The sequence below is a fragment of the Sceloporus undulatus genome, chromosome 5, assembly GCF_019175285.1.
Source record: "Sceloporus undulatus isolate JIND9_A2432 ecotype Alabama chromosome 5, SceUnd_v1.1, whole genome shotgun sequence".
Classification (NCBI taxonomy): Eukaryota; Metazoa; Chordata; class Lepidosauria; order Squamata; family Phrynosomatidae; genus Sceloporus; species Sceloporus undulatus.
This window is the reverse complement of record NC_056526.1, coordinates 188,965,708-188,973,634: the sequence shown is the minus strand read 5'-3', so window position 1 is coordinate 188,973,634 and position 7,927 is coordinate 188,965,708. Positions and strand designations below refer to the sequence as shown.

The window sequence follows — 7,927 nt, the reverse complement described above, 5'->3', positions numbered from 1 at the left end:
GACATTCAAATCCCATTAAATACAATGGATAGTAAAATGTTGACTCGCATAAACTGGCAAAATCAAGGTTTGCTTTTTTGGAATTTATATATTTTTTTGAATTATCTTCAAGGTTTGGATGCTTGAATCCGTTGATAAAAAAATCTGTGGATATGGAGGGCCAACTGTATATTAATATGAGTGTTCTTAGCTTTTGTAATGTCCTCCATTTTTTAATGTCCTACGTTTTATGGTGCCTTGTCCTCCTTTGTGGTTAGCACATCTGGCCACCTTGCCCAGATCAGGGCCCATAGGGACAGTGCATCATTAGGGGGGGTGAAAGGTGGCTTCTCAAACATCTGGTTTTTGGAAGAAACCAGCTCTTTAAAATGCTGAAGAGATGGGGTGAGTGGGTTGAAGCTCAGTGGGTTGAAGAAAGGAGAGACCCCAGGTTGTTTTTTAAAGGTCAATTGGAGAGGGAGTGACGCCATGATTTTCCACACTGGGTGACACCAGCCCAAGAGACACAACTGGGTGCGAGATGAGGACTGCATTGGGTGACCCAGGTGTACTGGGGGATGTCACCCAGTACAGCAATGGGAAGCGGTACCTTTCACATCTTCTCCTTTTGCCGCCCGGCCAGCAGCTCTATCAGACTTGGAATAGGCTGTTGAAGAGAAGAGGGAGGGTTAAAAAATGATCCATACTGGCTGTCAAATATGCTACGTACGCCGCCGTTATGCTCCCTGAACTGTGAATTGGGATTTTCGCCTGAATTGTGTGGTCTTGTATGCTTTAGTGAAAGATGTTGTAGTTAACAATCCATTGAGGCTATAAAATTGCAGAATTGTGAGAACTCTTTTCAGCGCTGGCTGCCTTTGAAGCACCCAAGTGACTTGCCTTCTCACTTTAATTAGAAAGCGCTCCCCTAAGTCAAAGACAGATTGCCCAATTAAAAGTACGTTAGATCACCAGGGCCAATGCTGCGCTCCATCACTGCTTCAAGGCTCGAGAAAATGTCCAGGAGAAGAATGGTCTGAACAGCATTTTGAAAGGCTAACTTATATTTCATTAAGGGTCCCCTTCATCCTTCCCAGCTCACATCCCATCATTCAAGCACTTTCCTGAACACTTACACTTCCAGGACTGAGAAGAAAATTCAGCTTACAAGAACTTTATCTCAATATTTTCTTGGCAAGATTTATCATTTATTATTCAGATGAGATTTGCCATTACCTTACTCTGAGGCTGAGACAGTGTGACTTGCCCAAGGTTAACCAGTGAGTTTCCATGGCTAAGCAGCGATTCGATCCACAACCTCCCAGAGTCCTAGTCTAACACTCAAATCACTGTATCACTGGCTGAAATATATAGTATTTATATACATATATGTTTAAAAAAATCAAAGTGGAGTGCATTAACAAACTGTAAAACCCACACATTATACCAACACACAAGACACAGATACTTTGTCCTCTTTTTCCCGGACATGTTTTACATTTCAGCCTTCTATTCAGGAGGAATTCCAAGATGTCCTCCATTATGAGCATGACTAATAAGCATGGATTTATATTTACATTAGTGTTTTTAGCTTTTATTTTGTGATGGCCTGACTTTTTCTTGAATCTTCTACATTTTGGTGTATCTTGTCCTTCTTTGCGGTTACTACATCTGGTCATCCTGGCCCCATGAAATAGGCTAAGCTAGTGAAGGTTTGGTCAGATAATACTTTTAAGATGTGTCAGAAATGAAGGACATTTGGAACATGTTGAAGTTTTGATGGAAAACCGCAGAGTAAGATACAGCAAGTCCTTGGTATCCACTCGGATCTGGTTCCAGGACTCCCTGTGGATACCAAAATCTGTGGATGCTCAGGTCCCATTAACTACAATTGCATAATAAAAAGGTGTCCTTCATATAAAATGACAACATAGAGAATTGTTTTTGATGTGTGTGTGTGTGTGTGTGTGTTGTTAGGGTGTATTGCAAAGCATTACAGTAGAGTCATGGAGTTAAATAGAGCTTTACTCAGCAAAGTGTAAGGCAAAAATAAGCAAAGCAAAAATAATTAATGTGGCTAAGTACAAATATATACAATGCAAAAATAAATCAGCATAGAATAACTGCTTGTATACTAGCAGTACTACAATCCCCTATCAAGGAGAAAAAACTTACTTCCCAGCAACATGCAGAACAACAGGCTCCTGGCCAACATGGAGAGCAATAGACTCTCAAAAGACCAAGCAGATTCCCAGAGCAGTTATACTCTGCTAAGTGGCTTTCATAAGCACCTGGCCCAATTGCCTGATTGCATCACTAATTACCAGTGCAGGCTTACCATCATGGACTTCACCTGCCATTTTACTACTTTCATCCAGTCACAACTTAGTCACAACTGGCATACCCATATATATATTCAATCTGTAGATGCAGAATCTGTGGATATGGAGGGCCAATTGTACCACATTCGGTCCAAGTGTGCAATGGAAGAGCTGTGTATATTGTGCCCTTGAGGATGGATGTGCATTGGGCATATATGTTGCATTGGGCATGGATGTACATGCACATTTAGTTGCAGATTTGATGTCTTGCTTTTGTCATAACTCACCTTCTGGAATCTGAAGAATCAGAAACAGGAGAGTCAGGTTGCCAGGACCTTACAGCTCTAGATAACAGTGGCCTCTATGGACCCAAGGATCTGGGGACTGAAAACAGTTGGGGGTGCTCTCCTCAACAGGACATGCCAAAAGGATTAGGAGAGGCTTTGTAGGTCCCAGCATCTGTTAAATAAGAAACACTGGCTCATTAAACACCTGGTGACCAGAAGCAACTACCTATAAATCTCCCAGCAGCTCCCTAGCATCTCTGTTTTCTCAGTAACTGGCAGCACTCTTGACGTTCATGTGTGCTTGACTTTATAGCTCATGACTCTGTGCCTGCTCAGTCTTCAGTTCCATTTATCCAGACTACTGGCTTAGTATAATGACTCCTGGACTGGTTAGATCTTGCTCCTGTTCCTCCCTTCATCTTGCTGGATTAACTGTGAATGACTTGGACTATACTGACTACCCTTCCACTAAAATCTGCCAACAAATACAGAAAACAAAGCAGTGGCCCACAGATTGGAAGCAATCAGTATACATTCTCATCCACACACACAAAAAGAAGATCCATGCATCTGAGGAAGTAGGCTCAAGCCTACCAAAGCTCATGCTACCAACTTCTCTCCTTCACTTAGTCTCAAAGGTGCAGCTAGATCCCTTTGCATATTGATTTTCCAGACTGACACTTCCAGTCTTTGAATTCATTCAAGAGGAACTGAAGAAGAGTGCTGAGGATGCTATGGGTGGCTAAAAAGACAAACAAATGATCAAGCCTTCAACAGATCAAGCCTGGATTCTCCCTGGAAGAACGGAGGCTGTTGTACATTGGCCACATCATGAGAAGGCAGGACAATAATGTTAAGAAAGATGGAGGGCAGTAGAAAGAGAGGAAGACCGCGTGCCAGATGGTTAGACTCCATCAGGGAGACCGCAAGCCTGAGCCTAGAGGACCTGTGCAGAGTAGTTGAGGATATGGGGCTTTGGGAAAAGTCTGATCCGTAGAGTTGCCATGAGTCAAGTCCTACTCAAGGGTAGCTAACAACAACAGCTGTTTGCTCATGCTGCCAACTTCTTTCTTTCAGCTAGTTTCAAAGGTGCTACAAGACCTCTCTACATACTGTTTGCCCCATAGTCATTTGTCTCTCATACCACTTGCTGACTGTAGCACAGGACAGGTTTGTTTGAACAGCATTGCCATTCCACACAAGGGTTACATCACACAATTAATGAACAAGTCTGCGTGAAGAGAGGTGGCCTACACACTCCCATTGTAGGATCTCAGCCAATGAGGTTTCGGGATCACTGTAGCCCATCCATCATTAAACTAGTCTTTATTTCAAAAAGTAAAGATTAGTTTAATTTTTCTAACCTGATACTCTCCAGACATAGTGGACTGCAATTCCTGGAACTACCAGCCTGCCCAAATAATCAATGCTGGTTCAGGATGTGGGAAACTGTAATTCTATATGTCCTTGAGGTTGAGAAATCCTGCCTGACAGCAAAGTGTATGTGTCTGAATGGCAATATTTTAATCATCTAGTTTACTGCACATCTTCCATCTGGTACAGAAGCAATACAAATTTAGTTTGCAAATCTCTGCACGCTTCCTTGGAAGTAAACCCAGTTGAAACTAGTGAGACCTAGTTCCAATCTGGCATTACAGATCTCGAAAATCTGTCACTATCTCCTTTGGTACATATCTCAGAATCCCACAGATCTCTTCAGTTGTTCAAGTTCTGTATTGGGATGTGCGCACTTTTTCCCCAGTCTTCCCACACAGAAATTCAGGCACATTTGAGTAGGAACTTTCTCTAATATATGCATTTGCCCCATTGCCTAAAGCATATCTGTAGCAACCTCCAAATATATGTATTGTTTTTAGTGCTCATTTGTGTTTAATTTGAAAAGGTGCGGAGAGAGAATTTCCTGCTGTGGTTTCCTTCTGTTGACAGGAAGTCAAAGGATGCACATGCTGGTTTGTTATTAGGTTTCTAGACCATAAATGGATTAAACTCATTTTAAAATATCTCATTTGATCTTTCCATTGGATGGAAAGAAAAGAAACCACTGGAAACCAATTCATGGTTATTGAAATGGTACGATCTTATGGAAACTGATCAACTAACACAACTGCTTAAGAATAAGACACTGGTTACCTTTAAGGATTGAGAACCCTTGATAAGTTATAGAAGAAAGGAATGGGGCTCAGACCTTGTTACAGGAATGGAGCGAAATTCAGAGAAATAGGAACAAAAAGCAAACTTTTGGTAGAATGAGGTAAAATTATGGGGCTAATGAAAAGTATTAGAGATGTTCTGAAGTAAGAAGAAAACTGAAGTATACAGAGACTAGGAATGCTGTATTTGTTATATGTTTTTAGTCTGCATTGGACAACGGACCTTCTTTTTTCCTTCCAGTTCCTCCTGATTCTGCAGCACCGCATCCGTCCGAAGGCGTCCACGCTTCCCGAATAAAACAGCGCCAGACTAAATTGTGGCTTGTGAGATGCCGGTTCCATCACAAAAGGATTTGAAGGCAATCAATGGGCTCCTGCACAGCAATAAAGAGATGGGGGTCAATAAACAGCCAGCAAGACAAGAGCCCCATTCTTTCTTTCTCCAAAGGAACAGACGCCTGCAGCCTTTCAACCCAGCAGACAGGATGAATAGAAAAGCTCAGAAATATTGAGTTGTTGAACAAATAACTAGCAAGAGAAACCATCTGGAAAATTTATGTGTATCTAAAACTGAAGTCAGGGAAAATAAAGAACAGATGTTTTCATAAACCCCGTGAACAAAGGAAAGCACCAGTGTAATAACCTTAAGAAAATAACTGAGTGTCTGCTAGAAGAATGTGTAAGAAACAAAAGAAGAGTAATGGGATGTGTTTTCTATGACAACTTTAACAATGTAGAAAACATGCAGAGGTAGCTGTGTTGGCCATTAACAAATCCAAACAAAAATCCATCAGTGATACCTTTTATTGGCCAACCAAAACACACAATATACTTGTTGCAAGCTTTTGAAGCTCTTCATCAAGAAATATGTTACAAACCAAACAGGAGAAGAAGAAAAACACAATTGGAGATATTAGTCAGATGCCTGCATGTTGTTTCAGTCCTTAGTAAAGATGATATTCTGGGGAGGATATCTTTTGCAGGCAGGTTCCTCCCACTCCTGGCCCTGTCTGTGGCAACAGGGACACTTTCAAAGTGCAGGGAATGTAAAGTCCATTTGCATCTCAAGAGGGATCCCTCTTTCGCAATCCAAAATGCCTCCATTCCAGAGAGGTCACAGGCCTCTTTGTAGGCAGAGAAAAAGGGATTCCGCAAGAAGTCTTCTGTTTTTGCATCAGCAACATTTGGGTGGTGTAGAGGTACCTCTTTTATCTTTTCCTGATGCAAAATGTTCCTGAGGCAAAAACATTTAGAGGTATTTGTTTTACCTCTACATCACCAAGACTTTATTGCTGACGTTTCTCCAGCATCTGTGGCTGGCATCTTCAGAGAATCCTGGCATGGAAGACATTGGGGTATATATATTTACTGTGTGACCCTGGATAGGGAGGAGTGATTTACATGTTAATCTATGTATTGTTCTGTTGTTGAATGGCAAGGCCTCAGAAGAGGATATGCAAAGAGGATTAGTGTTAGTTTAATTGGTGCTCATTGTCTACTGGAAAAACCCTAACCCTGGGTGGTTTTTCATGTGCATTTGCTGGGTCTTGATTTGGTGTTTTTCAGGACTGGGAGCCAAACTTTGTTCACTTTAAGAGTTTCTTCCTTCCTGTTGTCCAGGTGTTTGTGGATCTCAATGGCTTCTCTGTGCATCCTGACATGGGAGTGGTTGGCATGGTCCAGGATTTCAGTGTTTTCAAACAGTATTTTATGCCCAGGATGGTTTGTTTGTGGCATGTTCTGCTACGGCTGATTTTTCTGGCTAGCCCAGTCTGCAGTGTCTCTTTTGTTCCTTGATCCTTGTTTGCACACTGCGTTTGGGGTCCCTATGGAGACTTGTCTACAGCTGCATGGTATGCACTAAACTCCTGCAGCTGTGAGAGGGTCTCTCTGTTCTTTGGCTGAGTGAAGCATTTGCTGGATTTTCTTCATCGGTTTGTAAACCATTTGAAGGCTGTGCTTCCTCACCTCTTTGCCTATTCTGTCTGTGACTCCTTTGATGTATGGTAAAAATACCTTCCCTTTGGGTGGCTGCTTGTCTTCACTGCTCTGGGTTTTCCTGGGCCTGGCAGCCCTTCTGATGTCTGAGCTGGAATAACCATTGGCCTGTAGAGCCCAGTCCAAGTGCTTCAGTTCATCTTCCAAGAAGTGGGGTTCGCAGATGCGTTTTGCCCAGTCTACCAGTGTTTTGATTGTGCTTTTTTTTTTGTCCTGGTGATGGTTGTTTTTCTTGTGCAGGAATCAGTCTGTATGTGTGGTTTTCTTTATACTGTGTGACCCAGACATAGGTTTGGTTTGCGAATGACAAGGACATCCAAGAATGGCAGTGTTCCTTCCTTTTCTTTTTCCATGGTGACTTGGATGTTGTTCAGATGGTTCAGGTCTTCTTCTCCATGGCTCCAGATGGGAAAGTGTCATCCACATATTGGAACCAAGTTGAGGGCTTTTTCGGTGCTCTTTCCAGGGCTTGCTTTTAAAAGTGTTCCATGTACAAGTTCTGCATCAGCCGGAAAAACAGCCGTTTGACGCCTCTTCAGCTGCATTCACTGGAGAAATAATCCGGTTTAAATGCCATCACTCAGTGCTGTGGAATTCTGGGAACTGTAGTCTGTGCTGCTCTGCTCTGGGGCCGCAATAAGCTACAACTCCCAGAATTCCACAGCATTGAGCCATGGCACCTAAAGTGGATTATTTCTCCAGTGTGAACACAGCCTTCGGCTGCCAAGCCTCCATGCCATGGAATCCAGCAGTGGAGCTCACTGACAGTGGAGGCTGACTATCCCACAGGACTACAGATCCCAGAATTCCAGAGCAAGAGCCTTGACAGTCGAACAGGTGTCAAACTGCATCTTTTCTGCAGTGCAGACGCTCAAACTGTCAAAAGCGATCTTGGTCAGCCTGAGGCCACGCCCCTTCTCCTCGTTGCCAGGATACCAGCAGCGCTCCTCCCCTTCCGCTATCCAGTCTTGCCCTCCTCTCTATGGGGCTCAGAGCGATGCGCTCCGCGCCATGCGACGCTCTAGCCTCCCTCCTCATATCTATGGTAGGTTCCACCGGTCCTTCGCTGATGAAAGGGAAGAGAAGTCGATCCGCGCGAGGGAGACAATTCCTTCAGGAAACCTGGCCTCCCGAAGCCACGCCCCTTCCTCCCTTAGCTTAGGCGGTTGCC

The 7,927-nt window shown here is 43.2% G+C and overlaps 1 long non-coding RNA gene across 1 annotated transcript; it reads right to left on the bottom strand.

Moving 5' to 3' along the window:
- Positions 1–226: 226 nt before the first annotated feature.
- On the bottom strand, positions 227–5,109 carry LOC121931375. Its single transcript, XR_006104124.1, has 3 exons — positions 4,982–5,109; positions 2,588–2,759; positions 227–646 (listed from the first exon to the last, which is right to left on the bottom strand). It is a non-coding gene; the product is annotated as an uncharacterized LOC121931375 (long non-coding RNA).
- Between the last annotated feature and the right edge of the window lie 2,818 nt (positions 5,110–7,927).